Raw genomic sequence first — 19124 nt, forward strand, 5'->3', positions numbered from 1 at the left:
CATTCAGCAGGATGAGATTTCCCATTACCTAAAGGTCACATACTAACTTCTACCTCCTGTAGATAAAACGCTCTCTTAGTGTAATCGTCCTTGTCTCTAATCAACTGCTCCCCATGACTGTACCTATGCTCTTTTATTTTCTTAACCTTGAATAAACCTTCCTTCAATTGACTTGACTTTATTAATATTCTGTCTCTTCAAGCTACTAACTTGGTGCTGAGTATACAGGGTAAAATTTCTTTATTTGCCTGCTCCTAGTGAAAAAGCTATACCCTTTAATACTGACAAATGACTCGTGAGAATTTTCACAAAATATGTGCTATGACTATAATCTCATCCTTAACCATGTACATAGATTTCCAGCTCTTATTTAGCTTCACAATTCTGGTGAAGGTATGCAGACATTTAGTATATTTAGCAAACCTCTCTCTACTATAACCTAATAAGAATAGGAATAGTTCTTTCATCTGTGTTTAGACCTTTCCTGAGGCTCTTGTATTATGTCACAACCCCTTCACAACAGATTAGCATGTGAAAAGAGGAAAATGCTGCTTTTGCCTGGCATTACTGGGAAAATGACCATGGAAGGAGTCATGTCCCTCCTGACAAAGTTCCTGCCTAACCCAACCTATCAGCTTTTCCCCAGGACCTTGCAAATATTCCCAATATGGGTCATGCCAGGGCTGGGCAGAAGAGTGTAGGTGGGTGTGTGGGGCTAGGCTGGGAATGTGATGAAGGCAGCCCAGTGTGCCATGGAGCTGTAGTCACAAGGTAGGTCTGAGACCCCACTGGGAAGGCCAGGAGACAAGTCAGGATCAGGAGAGGATCATAGCACAAGACTAGAAACAGCAGAGTTGAAAGGCATCTCAGTAAGAACCAAAGGAGCAGGCCAGGGCTCAGTGCAGATCCCACCTCAGAGGAGGCCCCAGAGGATACTTTTTACAACTTGGATGTTTTCTGTGAAGTTGGATCCCAGGTTATGTGGCTGCACCAGATCCTGGCAGAACTAGAGCATGGGCAGTTAAACCCTGGAGGAGGACTACTGTCATGGTCTGTTTCGATTTCTCATATTTACAGGATAAGGTGTTCTGTAAATTAAACTTTATTTTATGAGCTCATTAGGACAGAAAACAAACACAATGTACAGGGGGTCAATCCTCTTTGTACAGGCTAGTCTAAAGTGAATTCACTAATTAATCACTTAACTCTTGAATCTTCTAAATTACAGGTTCTCTAATTCATTACTTGCAACTCATAACTTGTAACCTGCGTACCTATAAGCAAAACAGTAATCTAACCAATGGTGAGAGTGCTCATCCTTCCTCCTCCATCACACCAGGAAGCATAAAAGCCTCAGCTGTCCAGCTGCTGTTAGATCTGCTAAAAAAACTTGTGTAAGCTGAAGTATTTTACACCTTCAAGCTTGAAAGTTTGATCTGTCCTATTTCTGTGAGTTAGCAGGTTCCAAAGAAAAGTGCTAGTAAATCAAAGTGCAAGGATTGCGGCCGCAGGAGACAGCAAGCTACAGGTTACAGCGGCTGTGTAATGATTTTAGCCCTTTCTGGCAACCTGCCTACACATTGCCATCTAATGGCACTACTCCCAGTGCTGTTGCAGGGCACATACAACAGGCCTTGGCATGAGCCAAAATCTGACCAGGAGGTGAACGTAAGACTAAGGAGAAACTATGAAGAAAGGCAATTAGTGGTTGGTCAAGTCACTGATAGCCAGTTGGTGCTCCTAAGCTGTGGCAGGTTATTTAGGGCAGTATCCTTGATGCTCTTCTGGATGACAAATAAGGGACACAAAATCCTAGATATCTTTTGGTTACTCCCAAAAGGTGACACAGTTCTTGGTCTGCAGGTGGTGCCAGAGTGGTCTTTAGGGTTATGCTGTGGCAGGCACATGCTTAAAAAAGTTATTTTACACAGAAAACTGGTCATTCACAGACTCATCAATAATTTTAGCTGGAAACTTCAATAAGAATTTTTAGGAGGCGGAGCTTGGTAGTTCATACAGATTTATTGCCTTCATCCTCTCTAAGCACAGCTAAATGGTAGTCTGAAATGGTTCTGAATTGTGTCAATGAGCGATAGATTAAAGGTTCCCCAGGTACTGTGTACAAAGCAATCCAGCTGACCCAAATGGTTCCTTGAAAGCTGTTCTGGTTTACTGTGCCAGTGATCCACAGATAATAAGTCTCCTGGGAACTTTTGAATCAAGCTTTTCAATTCATGAATGTGTAAGGATGTTCAGACTTGCCAAATCTAGGCAAACTTTGGCATCCCACAAAGCATATTTCAAGGGCTTGAAGCAATGTTTCTGTCGTGGGTTTGCACGGTCAGGTTTTGGTAGTGGGGACACTACTGGGATGTCTTCTGTGAGAAGTTGCCAGAAGCTTCCCCCATGTCCAGCAGAGCCAATGCCAGCTGGCTCCAGGATGGACCTGCCAACAGCCAAGACTGGACCAATCAGAAATGGTGGCCTCTTTGTTAACATATTTTAAAAGGAAAAAAAAGTTATTGTGCAGATGTATTTGCATCCAGAGAAGAGCGAAGTGAGAATATGTGAGAGGAACAGCTGTGCAAACACCCAGGTCAGTAGAGAAGGAGTGGCAGGAGGTGGTCCAGGTGCCAGAGTTTTGGTTCCCCTGCAGTCCATGGTGCAGATCATGGTGAAGCAGCTGTGCCCTGGTAGCCCACAGAAGACCACGGGAGTACAGAGATCATGGGCAGCCTGTGGAGGAGCCCACGCTGGAGCAGGTGGATGCCTGAGAGAAGGGTGTGACCCCATGGAAACTGGAAAATCCATGTTGGAGCAGTCTCCTGGCAGGGACCTGCAGATCTGTGGAGAGAGGAACCCACGCTGGAGCAGGATTCCCAACAGTACTTGAGACCCTGTGGGGGACCCCTGTTGGAGCAGCCTGTGCCTAAAGGACTGCACCGCATGGAAGAGTGACCCACATTGCAGCAGTACTTCTCGTGGAGAACTGTTGCCTGTGGGATGAACTCATACTGGAGAAGTTTGTGGAGAACTGTCTCTTGTGGGAGGGACCCCATGTTGGAGCAGGGGAAGGACTCCTCTTCCTGAGCAGTCGCAGAAACACCATGTGATGAACTACCTGTAACCCCCATTCCTTGTCTCCAAGTGCTGCTAAGGGGGAGGAGAGCTCAGGCAGGAAGGAGGGGTGGGAGGAAGGTGTTTTTAAGATTTATTTAACTTCTCATCATCCTGCTCTGATTTTTTCAGTAATAAATTCAATTAATATCCTCAGTTAGGGTCTGGTTTGTCTGAGATGGTATTTGGTGAGAGGTCTCTCCCTGTCTTTATCTCAGCCTATGGATCCTCTTGTGTATTTTCTCTCCTCTGTCCAGTTGCAGAGGGCAGTGGTAGGGCAACTTTGGTGGGTGCTTTGAGTCCAGCCTGGGTCAACCCACCAGAGTCTCACAGACTTTTATTGAACTTTTAATAGATTAAAGGAGAGATAGTCAGGAAATGTAGTGATTTGGAACTGGGGAAAGGCATGGCTGGGAGGGAAATCATGCAATACTTAGGCAAAATCATAACTGTAGAAGCAATTTTCAAGCACGGAGGTAAAGAAAATTATACTTTCAAACCTTGCAATAGCTACACAATATCGTTTTAAAGTTTCTGGCTTACTGCAGACTCACAGTAGAACACATTTACATTCTTCTGCTAGAGTGAGAAAATGTCATACAGTAATTTCACAAGCAAACTTTAAATATTAACAGTTTTAAGTGCTGAGTGATAGGTAACATACTGATAGTTTTGTTTCATGTAATTAAAAATGGCAGAAGGAAAACTCAAAATTAATTGACATGATTTCAAGTAATGATGTGATATGGAAGTAGGAAACAGCTTTGAAAACTAAATAAATCTGTCAGCAATGGAAATTGATACTCGAAGAGGTTTATCTCAGATAAAACATTTCTGTTTATTTCATCCAGCTAGCATGACCTCACAAAACCTGCTAGGATCACATAATCATGTCATTTCATTTTTGCACACTCCCAAATTTAATTCTTACATTTAAAAAAGTTATTACATAAACAACAATAAAAGAATTCAGTATGTTCTCCTTACTTTTTAAAGATAAGTCTTTTGTGAGCAAACCATGGAATTATGAAGACTTCTTCACTTAGAAAAAGACAATTGCAATTGACAAAGACAATTGCAAAAGACAAAATGCAAACTCCAGTGGTTCACTGTTTTTGCCAAATGTTTTTGCCAAATTATGTAGTGAGAGCCAATGGTATCCTGGGGTGCATCAGAAAGAGTATGGCCAGCAGGTCGAGGGAGGTGATCCCCCACCTCTACTTGGCCCTAGTGAGGTCACATCTGGAGTGCTGTATCCAGTTTTGGGCTTCTCAGTACAAGACAAGAAGTTACTGGAGAGGTTCCAGTGGAGGAGCACAAAGATGATTAAGGGACTGGAGTATCTCTCCTGTGAAGAGAGACTGTGGGAGCTGGGCCTGTTTAGTCTGGAGAAGACTGAGAGGGGATCTCACTAATGCAGATAAATAACTCAAAGGCAGATGTCAAGAGGAAGGTGCTAGACTCTTTTCAGTGGTGCCCAGTGACAGAATGAGGAGCAACAGCCATAAACTAAAACACATGAAGTTCCACCTCAACATGTACATTGAGGGAGGCAAAACACTGGAACAGGCTGCCCAGGGAGGTCATGGAGTCTCCCTCTCTGGAGACATTCATAACTCACCTGTATGTGTTCCTGTGTAACCTGTTCTAGGTGACCCTGCCTTGGCAGGGATGTTGGACTAAATGATCTCCAGAGGTCCCTTCCAACCTGAACTGTTCTGTGATTCTCTGATTTTCAGAACTAAAAATTGCAATTTAGAGATCTAGCTACATTTTATCAACTTGTAAATGAACAGCTAGTTAATACTGTTTATTAATCATTATTATTCATGAATTCTTGTTTTTTATGTCTGTATCCTTGTTTATTCAACTGAACCAAGATTACCTCAGGATGTGGACTAAGCTCACTAACCTTAGTTTGTATGGAGTGTCTTTACAAATAAATTACTTATTTGAACCATATTTGTTTGTGGTGAATCATTATGAATCCCAGTGTATTGCTTAGGATTTACTCACACATCATTAGGGCACCCCTCAAATGCTTTAATAAGAAATGTAATAACTTTTGTGCCTTTACATGACAAATGACAATTCAGCAGTGAACCCTTTCCTAGTGATACATACCAACTATCAGGAAATTGGATTGCTATATTCTGTCAATCCAATGATGTGAATGACAAGTATCATTCTTCCTTAGTATCCAAAGGGGCACAGCCATAACAGATACATGATACTCATGTCTAGTCACACGAAGCATTTAGTTAACAGGTGGTCTGCAATAACTAAAATAGATGTGTAGGAAAAGTTTCATTGAAATGCATACTGCATAACTTTTTCTAAGCTTTTCCCATTACATGAGCACACTGTTCTATTAAATTCTGTATTAAATGAACATTGTGTTTATAACAATTGCAGCAAGAGGAAATTATCCTCACTTATTACAGAAATGCAAAGCTTCAGACAATAATGTCAAATTATTTTTCATTATAAGTTTCTTCATGTGAGGTGCACTTACTGTTTGGAATTCATAGTTTTAAAGTTGTGCCTCCATTATGTTACAAGTTGCAGGTGGCCTAATTAAAGACAAGATTTATTAAGAGTCAATTGGGAAGATCAAATGATAATGAAGGAAATATTATGAATAAGATATAGTGATTTATGTGCAGAAGAAGCTAAAATAGGTAGGCAAATGTTGAATTAGTTCTCTCAAATTTATAAAGTGCACAAGAGCACATTCTTCATTCTCCCATTTGAACCTTCAAAGAACCCAGCCTGACACATACCATTCATGCCTATTGTAGCCTCTTTACCTCTTTATTTCACCTGTAGTCTAGTCCTGTTGTACTTCAATATCTTAGGTGTATCTAATGATCTCATTCTAATTAAAGGAATTTCTAGTCTTTGAATGGTTCATGCTGACACACACACAAACCACTCAAATGGTACTGGAGGCTCTATGTCTGTTCCAGGAAGGATGTGAAGACACCAGATAGTCTGGCAAAAGCAGAGTGCTTATGAAGAGTGACTTTAGGCAAAGGGCAAAGGCTGGCCTATGCTACTTGTACCTGCCAGTTTTGATGGAGACTGACATAGACTGTGGAAGAAATACATTTGGAAATGGAAACTGAAATAGATGCTTCAATGGTGAAAACCCAAATTGTGCAGAAGTTGTTTGTTTGTTGGCATGCCACACAGACTGCACATGTGTTGGAAATGTATCTGTCTCGTGGCATTCAAAAAGATTGGAAACAAAAGGGAGACATCCTCATTATGTGGCATGTTGCCTCCTCTATCAGTATTTCAGTGTGATGCCAGTTATGTTAGAGCCTGTAGCAGTGATAAGAAATAAAAATACAGAATGGCCTTGGTAAATCCTCTCTTTTTTTTCCCCTGTTAAAATGCACAAGAGGTGAGGTAAATTGTTTAAAATGTAGATTGTGCAGATGGGCAGATTCAACTACACCAAGGAAAATACGATTAGTTGCTATTCAATGCAGTGTTTTAATGCTCCAGTGTGTTTTGCACTGAGCTTTTTTCCACAGTTTTCTCTTTTCATGTTCAGTTAGCAACTGGTGCAACTGAGCCTTATCTAACTATAGTCAATGCAGGCATATATGGTTTCAGGATAAGACAAGCTTATATGCATCTCAGAAAAGACCATATATCACAAAAACCAACTTTTTGCATTATTTTTATTGGCCAAAATATGCAGGTGTTGGGTTTTTAAAACAAATAAGAATCCATACCACAAGACACTATGCATTTCATTTGTGCTATACATAATCTGAAGAAATCTGGGGTGTGGAGGACACAAGAAAAAATGTTTTAAGCATTTTGGGAAATGCTTGGTCCTATGCCTTATTTACAGTCACATTTTTGTAGAGCTCTTCCTGAGGATTAATATTATTAGAAACAGTATAAGTGGAGTCTATAAAGAAGGTTTAAAAGGATGACGAAGAAAATCATGTTTAAATTACTTTCCCTGTGTGACGACCAACACCATGCAGTGCCTAATAAAGTCTTGTGACATTAAAATAATTTTTACAAAATAAATTAATTTTGATGCATAGTTCATATTTTCTTAATCTCAGACAGTGAAGCCAGCATGTTCTTTTTGTTGGTTTAATGTTTTTATGCCTGATTATAATGCTGATGATGGTTACTAGTCCTTCAAGCTGGTCTGTGTCTTTAGGCACAGCCCTGTGCAAGAAAAACAGCACAGGTTGAAGCACCACAAAAGCAGCCCTTAGAGGCATTGTGCATCGAGGACACTCCTCCTCTGCTCATGTGTTGCGTGGAGGAGAAAACAGAAAGAAAATTTACAGCATGTCTTAAAAAATAATAGCTCACTGCCTTGCTCACAGTGGCCAGGTTTTCTGACTGCAGAGCATGTGGGTAAAGATGGAGCATTTTGAATGGAATTCACTTTTAAATTGATTTCATTTCCCCTCTCTATGGTTGTTTACTAGCCCAGGCCTACTTCAGGAATCCCAGGGGACTTGCTCTCCTTTTTGCCAGTGAAGTGAAAGGAACAGACAATATCACAACACAGTGAGTGTTTAATGTGTGATAACATTGGCCTTTCAACCTCAACTCTCATTTCTAAACCCAATGTAGGAACCATATAAATTACTTAATGGGCACTGAATAAAGTCTGAAACTTTCTCTGTGATCTTTTCTAATTCCTTTAAGGTCCTACCAGCTCCCAAAGTGGAAAACTTTAATTCTGATGGGGGGAGAAAATTGAAACAATTAGAGACAGTGTAAACTACAGTATAAGTCTAGCTGTGCTGGTGTCTTTGAGAAACCAAATTCCCATGGAATTGGTAAATTGTGTCTCTTTGGGTCTAGATCCCACTTTATATCTGTGGCAGTTTACAGGACCAATAAGGTCAATTCCCATTTTGCACTTTTGTGACATCTGTCCAGTCACCATAGAAAAGACTGTCCTGTATTTTGCATGCATACTGGGCTATGAATGATACACATTTCTGCATTAAGAAGGGTTGCATTTCTAACTTTTAACCAGCTTCTCAAGAGGGCTATTTTTCCCTTTTCCATTGACTGGGGTTCTCATGATACAACTGTGCAGCACAAAGCATGCTTTGTGGAGCCATCTGCACTGGTGTGGAGAGCAGAAGCATGTAGCTATGCTACCCTGGTTCTTCTCCAGAGCAGATACATCCTGTTGCTAATGATCACTAAGTACAGAGTATTGAGCTTGTGCACAGTACTGTAAAAATGAATGTTTAATCATATCTTCTGTACGTTACCTAACTTGGCTGTCTTTTCACAGTATTCAGTTCTGCCATATAGTTATATCTAGAGGAATTTAAGGATTGGTGATTCCAGACATTGAGTACTGTGTCCAGTTCTGTACCCCTCACTACAATAAATACATTCTGGTGCTGGATCATGTCCAGAGAAGGGCAACAAAGCTGTTGAAAGGGCTGGAGCACAAGTCCTATGACAAGCAGCTGAGGAAGTTGAAGTTGTTTAGCCTGGGGAAAAGAAGGCTGAGGGGAGACCTTATTGCCCTCTACAACTATCCAAAAGGAGGTTTTAGCAAGGAGGAGATCGATCTCTTCTCCCAGGTAACAGGCAACAGGGCAAGAGGAAATGGCCTCGACTTGAGCATGGGGAAGTTTAGGTTGGATATTAGGAAAAATTTCTTCACTGAAAGGCTGAAAGGGTTGTTGGAATAGGCTGCCCAAGGAAGTAGTTGAGTCACCATCCCTGGAGGTATTTAAAAGATGTGTAGTTGTGGCACTTAGGGACAGGATTTATTGATGGACTTGGCAGTGGTGGGTAAAGGGTTGGATTTGGTGATCTTAAAGGTCTTTTCCAACCTAAATGATTCTATCATTCTATGACTGGCCTGAGGGAGCTTGGGCAGAGTGAGGAATCTCAGTTGTCCAATTCCCTACTGGTCTTACTGGTAGAAGGACTTTTCTTCCGTTAATAGTTGCAGAGAGCATTTAATAGAAATGGAATGTCTAAAAATACAGTGTGTTCTTATTTGTAATTTTACTTTCCCATTTCACAAGGAAGAAAGATCCTTTCTTAGATAAGGCATGATGAGTTGACTAAGGGACGCAGATAGCTTCTTGGCTCAAATGTGGAGGAGACAGCACTGTGACCGCAGTTACATATTTTAATAGATTCCCAAGTAAGGTTATTATTTACTCACCCTAGCATAAAATGTTGTTGCATTCATTCTAAAGTAACTTTCAAATTTGTTCTTTCAATATGGTTTGGATGCACAGTTCCATTATTTCTTAAGAAAATGATTCCACTAAGCTGACATAACACGCACATAGTAGCTATAGAAAATATTTTTTAAAAATACTACTAATCCCTTGCATAGAGAGATCTTATGCCAGGAATAACGCTGCTGCCTCTTTCATCTTTAATAACTGAAGTGTGGTCCCTGGAGACTGAAGGTCACTGCATGTAATGTTTTATAATGTGATATGCAGTCCTAGCACATAATGTTTCAGCCTGATCTCAGGGGCAGATGGCAGGAGTCACAGGTACAAATATACAATTTCATGCTGTTTAGATCAAGATGAAATGCTGTGTGATGGCACCTGTTGTTTCAGAAGTCTTTGGAGATTTTTCCTCCACATTAAAGATGAAGAGACTTATAGCTCAATAGACTGTTAGCCTGCATTCCTTTTTTTTTTTTTTTTTTTTTTGTGATTGTTCTGTCTCTCTCTGCAAGTCATTTCCCCCACCACAAATACATTTTGAAGTGACTGGCCAATTTTCTGAAAATTTTACTGAAATGAAGTCTTGAAGACATTAAGCTCCTAAAAATGTCATAAACAGCAGTGGTAGCATAGAGGAATGACATCAGAATAAAAGCCCATAATGGCAAACATCCATTTAAATGCCTGCACTGGCTTATGTGTGATCTGAACAGTTATTTGTTTGGTTTGGACTCTGACTGGTCAGGGATCCTGTGCACAGGTCTGCCTGTCTGCAGTGCAGAATAGCTGGGGAAGTAGTGCTCATCTAGGGTAGAAAAGGGAGCTGGGGGCTTGAGGACAGGAGCAGAAGTGGGGAAAAGAAACCAAAGGTGTTGTGAGTAGAGTGCCTAGGGACCAGAGACAACTATAGGACACTACAGAGCCAGCAGCCCACATGGTGTGGATAAAAGCTTTTTTGGAAGGATGGGCCATGAATGTACATCAACCTATGACTATAACAGGAGAACCTTTGGAATGTGAGTGAAAATATTTCTACTACATTCAGAATAACTTTTAACAACTACAGATAGTGACTATGATTTGGAGACTTGCAGCTGTCCTGTTGAGCTTTGACCAAATTTATGTGATCAAATTCCTAAATGAAATCAGTGTAACTACCACTCATTATAAACATTTGTGCCTGGCTGACCTAAGCTGATTGCCAGATGCCAACCTGGCTGCTCTTGCACAATAGGACAGGGGGAACAAAATAAGATGAAAGCTCATGCGTTGAGGGAAGGACAGAGAGATCACACCAGTTATTGCCACAGACAAAACAGACTCCACTTGGGGAAGATTATTTTGCCAATTAATGGAGTTCTTCACCAACTTCTCAAACGTGGCTCTCTGACTTGGATGTTGGCAGGGCTGTTTCCCACTTCTTTTTGTTCCTCCCTTCCTCTCTGTCAGGCATTGTGCCCTTTCTTAGATCTGTTTCCCTGATGTGTCAGCACCATTGTGCCTGAGGGGATTGGCTGTGCCCTGCAGAGGCCAGCTGGAACTAGCTGTGTCTGGCCTGGAGCAACCCTGGCCTGTCCTCACAGACCCTGTTCTGCAGCCCCCATGGGCAGTGCCTGGGAACAGACACTCTGGGCAGTAAGGGGTTTGAGTACTTACATACACTTAAAGATTAGGGCTTAACAACAAATGTCAAAACAACATTGATTTAATAACAGTAGTCCTAAGAACAGTAATACTGTGTAGAAATGAAGTAAACAATTTTACTGGTAACTATCAGGCAAAAATTCAGGATATCCACAGCTGCTAGACCACTGAGTGGTTGGGGACAGAGTTTGTGGTTATGTACTGTCTTATAATTTCAGACAATTACCTGAGTCTAGAGGTTGGAGTGACTTTTGTGGACCATGTCACTGGCACATATCTTTCAGAAACATTGTGTATACTGTTCCAGCACCAAAACAAAGCCTAGCCCGTAATCCTATTTGCTTCAACCTCATTCTTTACGAAATGGAGGTGATGATACCTCCCTATGTCCTTAATGTTTTAAGGTTCTAACCTTTAAATGGGAGAGGGGAAGAGTTTGCCAGTATAATAGGCATGGCATTCATTTTAGCAGGTGTCCTATGGTGTGATCTCACTTCCCTTCCAAACCATGATATAGATGTCAGTTTCAAACTGGCTCATAAATGAAAGGATGCATCCAGCTGCTTAAACATGCTTATTTATGACCATTTAAGATATTTTTCATTTCCAAGAAACCTGCAGGGGGCTTTTACCTTAGACAGCCCTCATGGCCTCCTGGATCGGCAATGGCAAGTGAGATGCCACATCAAAACACATCTCTAATGGTGGTCACATTCTACAATCAGGGAGCTGAATCTGACCTGGGGCATCTGGTGTCTTCCCTGCTATAAAACGAAAGAAAGAGTGACTACCTAATTCTACAGCCAGCCTGCCGCTGTGTTTCATGTGCATTGCAAATTAGAAAACAGTTTGACAATCAAAGTAATAAAGTGTTTGAATCTTGATGCAACAATGGTGTTTAAGTCTTAAAGGAAACAAGATCTTTGGCATATCCTGCTTTCTGCACAAGGTAGTTCGCACATCCCACCCGTTAAGGAAGATGTGATGACCTCTGTGGTGGATTTGAGATGAGAAAAGTTAAACTGAAAAGAGGATGGCAAGCATTGTTGCATATGGTGAAAATGTCCTTGTCCTAGTTAATGGAAGAGGAAATGCCAATGCTAGGGAAGGAAGGAGCCAGGATCACTCAAGGACTGTCCTGCTTTTGGTCCTGTTCACTTTGCTTTGTTTAATAGCCCGGCTAATAAACTTGGTTTGCTTTCTTGTTCTTCTTGTACAGTGAATTAGCAACAAGGATTACTTGCTCATCCCTGAGTTTGCCTATGCTTCCTCTGCAAATCCTAGGTAAACCTTCAATTATTTTTCATCTTTGGATGAAAGTCTTTGAAAACAAAAATTCAATATGAATGTCAAAAAGCTCTGCAGTGTGTGAGGTGTGTTGTTTATGCACCATTTTGGTAGAAGAGGTCAGCATATATTTTACACTCCTTTTCAAATATAAATATGTTACAGGTCTCACATCATTGATTGTTCTCAAGCTGACTATTAGAACTAAACATTAATTTAATTCAAGAGAGAAAAGAAAAGGAAGACTATACAGAACTTTATTTAAAGCACCTGACTGTTGTTTATCTGAGTTATTCTATTATTGGAAATGTGTTATTTGAAATTCTGTTATTGAAAATAATTGCATTTATTATCAGAGAATAGTTACTACTTGCATCTACACTGTATCACTACGGACAGCTAAATCCTTTGTTAAACAAATAAAGTTGGTGATGGCAGACATAAAAGTCAGGGGATTTCAAACACTGTTCACATCACATGAACAAAACAAATGCTGCTGAAAGCAAAGCCTAAAAAAATTGTCAAGTGTAAAAATACAAAAAGCAAGCTCACCTACCTGTGAATCTACCATCTAAACCACACATTTCACTATAAATCCTGTAAAGAACATGGGATGCAAGCATGTAGAAAGGCTGAGTGTTTTGTGAAGGTCTATTGTAGTTCTCAGTCTAACCAAAAACCAAAATTGCTCTGCCATATGCTAATGTTCTGAATGTGGACAGAAACTGCCTGAAATACCTTGCAGATGCAATACTGTGTTTTGCTAATGTTTCTTCTGCATCAGGAAAGCAGCCTCAGGCTATTGAATTAATGCTAGATACTAGATCAGCATTTTCTGTACTACCTTGATTTACTTATAGTGCTACAACTTGCTGTTTTCTGAGCCTAGGAAATGTCTGTGGGAGGAATTTAATACCTGTGTTTGATTTTCTTCTGGTGAATCTTAGATTGGTACATACTATTGCCTGATACATTCACAACTGTGCATGACCATATTTACACTCTTGGGCAGAGGGTTCTGGATTGCATTAGCTAGTTCAGGAGTTAGTGACTGCTCAATGTCTTTAGAGTCCTGAGTGAGGGTTTCAGTGTCTGCTGTTGTAAAGGCAGTACAAAAAAACCCCACATTTTCTTTGCAAAAAGATTTGCCTGCTAAAATAAAAGCCAATCAAATATGATGTTTGGATGACAAATGACGCCCCATTAGAAATAGAGAGTTTTTACTCCCCTCAAAGCAGATGAACCAAAAGGACTGCGAGTATCTGTCTAGTTTTATGGATATAGGCTTAGGGTGAATGGGAATCACTTACAGATATGAAAATCCTTCTAAGGCATTGCAGAACAAATTTTTTTTTCATTTCACTTTTAAGTTATAGTATTTAACTATTACATTATTAGGACAGCAGACACCTGACAGCATTTGTTGCACCAAACTGCTTGCTTCTGCTTGGTTTTATATGCGCAGGAGAGATTTGTACTCCATGCAAATAAAAATATCTGTAATTGTTTAGTTTTATCTTGATCACAGAATCACAGAATCATGGAATCAAAGAATATGCCAAGTGGAAGGGACCCACAAGGATCATGGAATCCAACGTTTAGCTCTGCACAGGACCATCCCCAAGAGTCACACTGTATGCCTGAGAGTATCGTCCAAATGCTTCTTGAACTCTGTCAGGCTTAGTGCTGTGACCACTTCCCTGTGGAGCCTGTTCCATTAACCAGTCACCCTCTGGGTGAAGAGCCTTCTTCTAACATCCAACCTAAACCTCCCCTGACACAATTGCAGGCCATTCCCTCAGGTCCTGTCACTGGTCACCACAGAGAAGAGATCAGTACCTGCTCCTCTTCTACCCCTAACAAGGAAGTTGTAGACCAAAATGAGGTCTCCCCTCAGCCTCCTCTTCTCCAGACCAAGTGACCTCAGTCACTCCTCATATGGCTTCCTCTCAAGGCCTTCCCCATCTTTGTTGCCCTCCTTTGGTTGTTCTCTAAGATCTTAATATCTCTCTTACATTGTTGTGCCCAAAACTACACACAACATTCAAGGTGAGGCTGCAGCAGTGCAGAGCAGAGCGGGACAATCCCTTCCCTCAACTGGCTGGTGATGTTTTCCTGATGCCTCCCAGGACACGGTTGGCCCTCCTGGCTGCCAGGGCACTGCTCATTTATATTCAACTTGCTGTCAACCAGGACCCCCAGGTCCCTTTCTGAGGCACTGCTTTCCAGCATCTCATTCCACAGTTTGTATGAACATGCAGGGTTGCACCATCCCAGGTGCAGAGTCCAGTACTTTCTCTTATTGAATTTCATATGGTTGGTGACTGCTCAGTCCTCTAATTTGTTGAGGTCTTTCTACAGGGTCTCCCTGCCTTCGAGGGAGTCAACAGCTCCTCCCAGTTTTGTCCTCTGCAAACTTGCTTAGTATCCTTTCCAGTCCTGTGTCCAAGTCACTTATGAAGATGTTGAAGAGCACTGTGATGAAGATGGAGCCCTGTGGAACCTCACTAGTGACAGGTGACCAATCTGATGTTACCCCATTCACTATTACCCTCTGTGCTCCACCCCTGAGCCAATTGCTCACCCACCACATGACATGTTTATCCAGCTGTGTGCTGGACAGTTTGTCCGGAAGGATCCTATGAGAGACAATATCGAAAGCTTTACTGAAATCCAAAAAGATTACACCAACTGGCTTCCCTGCATCAAGTAGGTGGGTTACCTTGTCATAAAAGGACATCAGCTTTGATAAATAGGACTTTCCTCTCATGAAGCTGTGCTGACTGTGACCAATGACTGCGTTATCTTTAAAGTGTTTTTCAATACCTTCCAGAATAATCTTCTTTATGACTCTACCGGGCACTGAAGTGAGACTGACAGGCCTGTAGTTTCCAGAGTCCTCCTTCTTGCCCTTGAAATTTCACCAGCTTCCAGTCACCTGGGACCCCTCCAGATTACCAAGACAGCTCAAAATTCATTGTCAGAGGTTTTGCAATGACATCAGTGGGCTCTTTGAGGATTCTTGGATGAATTCCTTCAGGCTCCATGGATTTGTAGGGATCCAGTTGGAGCAGCAGATCCTGCACAATTTCAGGGTTGACTGGGAGCTGATCATTCTCACAGTCATGGTCCTCCAGTTCAGGGCACTGAGACACCCTTGGTGTGTCTCAGTTGAAGATAGAGGCAAAGAAAATTTTAAACACCTCTGCCTTGTCTCTGTCCCTGTTTGTGAGGTGACCATCCTCATCTTGTAACATGCCAGCAACATTTCTATACTGCCATTGTCATTTGAAAAAACTCTTTTTATTGTCCCCTGCATTTCTGGCAGTTTCAACTCCAACTGAGCTTTAGGCACACAAATTTTCTTCCTACAGCAGCAAGCAGCATCTCTGAATTCTTCCCATATCACTTGACCTTGCTTCCACTGGGCATACTCCTTTCTTTTTTGCCTTGTTTCCAAGAGAAGATCCTTTCTCAGCCAAGCCAGGCTTCTGCTTCACCTGCTTGACTTCCAACATTTGGAAATTGCTCCTGTACACTTAGGAGGTGACATTTAAAAAGTCATCAGCAATGATGGACCCCAGCACCTGCAAAAATATTTTCTCAGGGGACCTTACTTACTAATTCCCTGAGCAGTCTGAAGGCTGCTCTCATGTCCAGAGTTGAGAATTTGCTGGCACTTTTCCTCCTGTCAACAGAGATTTTACACTTGATCACTTCATGGTCACTGTTTTTAACACAGCCACCAATCTAGACTTCACTCAAGAGATCCACTCTGTTGACAAACAGCAGATCAAGGAGGGCATTTTTCCAGGACCATTTCTGTAAAGTTGTCATCCAGGTGGTGTGTAAGACTTTTAAAAGCTTACTGAGACACGCAAAACAGTCTGACAAACTGTGCTGCATTATTCCTTTGTAACTTTGTTAAATGTCCTGCCCGACAACTTGACTGTCTATATTTTTTTGTGACTCAAAACTTTTGTGGACTGTATTGAAACCTTACCAGTGTCTTGCTGCAAGCAAGGAAATAGAAAATGTGATATGGCTGGGCTTACAGACCAATGGCACGGAGGGAACTTTTTGTTTGACATACTCATTTAAGAGAAACTAAAAAAATGCCTGACAATACAATGGTTAAATGTTCTCAAATGTCTTGACTGATTTTTAGTACAGTTCTTTGTTCTAAAAAACAATTTTCCCTTACAAGATGGATGTATGATATCAGGTGTTCTTTGATTCACTGTCATAGAAATGATAGAGGCAAAATGTGCAGTTGTAGAAGAGTGGTAGAATAAAATCACCTGCTTCCTGATGGTTTGTTTTGGCAGACTCTTTTTGGCAATACCTGGGCAGGACTTTCTACTTACTTTCCATGCAGTGTTTAAGGTGTCAGACTCCAACAGTTTGCTCAGTACAGGAGTCCTAAGGTTTGAAGGTACATAAAAGTCACAGAACGTATTAGAAATGAAAGCTTTTAATTATGCTGGACATTCCCTAGCCTATTGCCATCAGTGGTAGAGAAGTGACAGCAATATGCATGGGAACGCCAAATGTAATTAAAAATGCTGGTTTCAAGTAGAAACTGTGATTTTTCTGACATCTGCAATGTCACAGTCTTTAAACGGATCTCATCCTATTTGAAGGCTGACAAGTTACCTGAGCCTCAGGAGGAGAAAATCAACTAGGATAAAATGAGAACTGTGCCAAACCTTTGCTCTTTGAAATTCACACTACAGCATAGTCCGAAGTCTGAAGATGTTCCATTCACACATTCTCCAACCAGCAGTAAGCTGGGACAGTGTGTTTTACCATGGAACAAAGATAGTGCTGCTTGCCCACGTGTAGTGGATTGACCTTGACAAGGTGCCCACCAAGCTGCTCTATCACTCGCCTTTGTAGTCAGACAGGGGATAGAGAATAAGATGGAAAACAACTTGCAGGTTGAAATAAGGCAGTTTACTAAAGTAAAAGTGAAAGTTCACACACGCACAAGTGAAGAGAAATATAACAAGGTTTATTCTCTACTTCCCATTAGCAAGCCATGTCCAGTCACTTCCCAGGAAACAGGGCTTCAGCACGCATAGCGGTTTCTCAGCAGGCAGACATATGTAAACAACAAATGCCTCACTTTCCTCCTTCTTTCCTTGGTTTTATTTCTGAGCTGATGTCATATGGTATGGAATATCCCTGTGGTTAGTTTGGTTCAGCTGGCCTACTTGTGTCCTGTCCCCAGATCTTGCCCTCAGTTTGGGGAAGGGATGTTACAATGCTGATGCCAGCGCTGCCCAGCAGTAGCCAAAACACTGGTGAGTCATCAGCACCTTTCTAGCTACCAATTCAAAGCACAGCACTGTGAGGGCTGCTATGGGGAAATGAACTCCAGCTCAGGGGGACCCAATACACCATGGCACAGGCAAGAAAAAACCTGAAGCAGTCTGCTCTCCAAAGTGAAATGCAAAACAAAACCATGATGCAAATCCATCTCAATAACTGTCCATTGACTAAGTGTTTGAATGGATGTGGTGAATATCCCAGAGATTTTTCATGGACACCAGGGTTAGATTCATCACAGTTGAACCCCGTAAGAATGTACAGACTGTGGAATGAGGTGCTGGAAAGCAGTGCCTCAGAAAGGGACCTGGGGGTCCTGGTTGACAGCAAGTTGAATATAAATGAGCAGTGCCCTGGCAGCCAGGAGGGCCAACCGTGTCCTGGGAGGCATCAGGAAAACATCACCAGCCAGTTGAGGGAAGGGATTCTCCTGCTCTGCTCTGCACTGCTGCGGCCTCACCTTGAATGTTGTGTGTAGTTTTGGGTACAACAATGTAAGATGATCTTTGTCCCCTCTTGGAGCCCAACAGTTTATTTGCAGTGTAGATACAGCAATGCAGGCTTTATTCAAACATAGCAAAAGTCTGGATGCATTATCATGGTGGTCAGCATATGGACATAGCCAGAATTTGTCTGCTTTTGCTGGTGTTGTAGGTTAGAAATTCAGAATTTTTCTTTCCCCTGCCCCCCCCACTGTAGGAAAGACGGAGTTTGAATGGAAAGGGGGAAGGGAGTTAATTAGCCTTACAAAAGAACTAGCTAGCCAGGCTGCATTCCTAACTGATGGCCCATCAGAGGCTGGGGGGACAGGGGAGGATTTGGGAGGGGGTGGCGGGTTCTGCTCGGAGGGGAGAGAATCAGACTGCTGGGTTCTCTTTTGGGGATGGAGACAGGGTCTGTGTTCTGTGCATTTGGAGAGAAGGCCTGGAGGCCTGTCTTTTCTGGTTTCCCATCCTGGTCAACCCTGACTGCTGGCCTCAACTTGCCTGTGAGCTGTCTTTTGTCTCCAGCCCAGACCTGCTGTGTTTTCATCGGAGAGTCTCTGTGCTTGCTGGGAGAAAAGGAGGAGCTTTTGGGGTGCCATCAACTGAGAACAACAGTGAGTCCTGTTGAGGGTGAACTGCTTTCCTTTCCCCTTCCTTCCACTGGGGGAAGGGTCCCCCATCTTCTTTTCGGCTCCTCCCATGACCCGAGACCAACCCCCAGACCCCCCTCCCCGCGTGGTGACCGCCAGCGATCCAACAGCGCCCCCTGCAGGCCACGATTAGAACCGCGCTAAAGACAGAGAAGTATTCAGACTTTTTCTTTTGTTTGAAGGAAATTCTGGGTACAGGACTGTTGTTTAGCTGTTTTTATGTTCTGTTACTGTTCTTGCCAATATACATATATCTTTTAATAAAGGGTTGTTATTTCTTCTTTTCTTCCACACTTCCTCGATTAAAGCCCCTTAATTTTTGAATTTACAATTGCTGAGAGAGAGGAGTTTGGTCTGTCTCATCACTCATCCTCTTTAACAAACATTCCAGTCTCTTC

Source organism: Manacus candei, unplaced genomic scaffold (genome assembly GCF_025592945.1).
Source record: "Manacus candei isolate 608988 ecotype Guabito, Panama unplaced genomic scaffold, ASM2559294v1 h1tg000043l, whole genome shotgun sequence".
NCBI lineage: Eukaryota > Metazoa > Chordata > Aves > Passeriformes > Pipridae > Manacus > Manacus candei.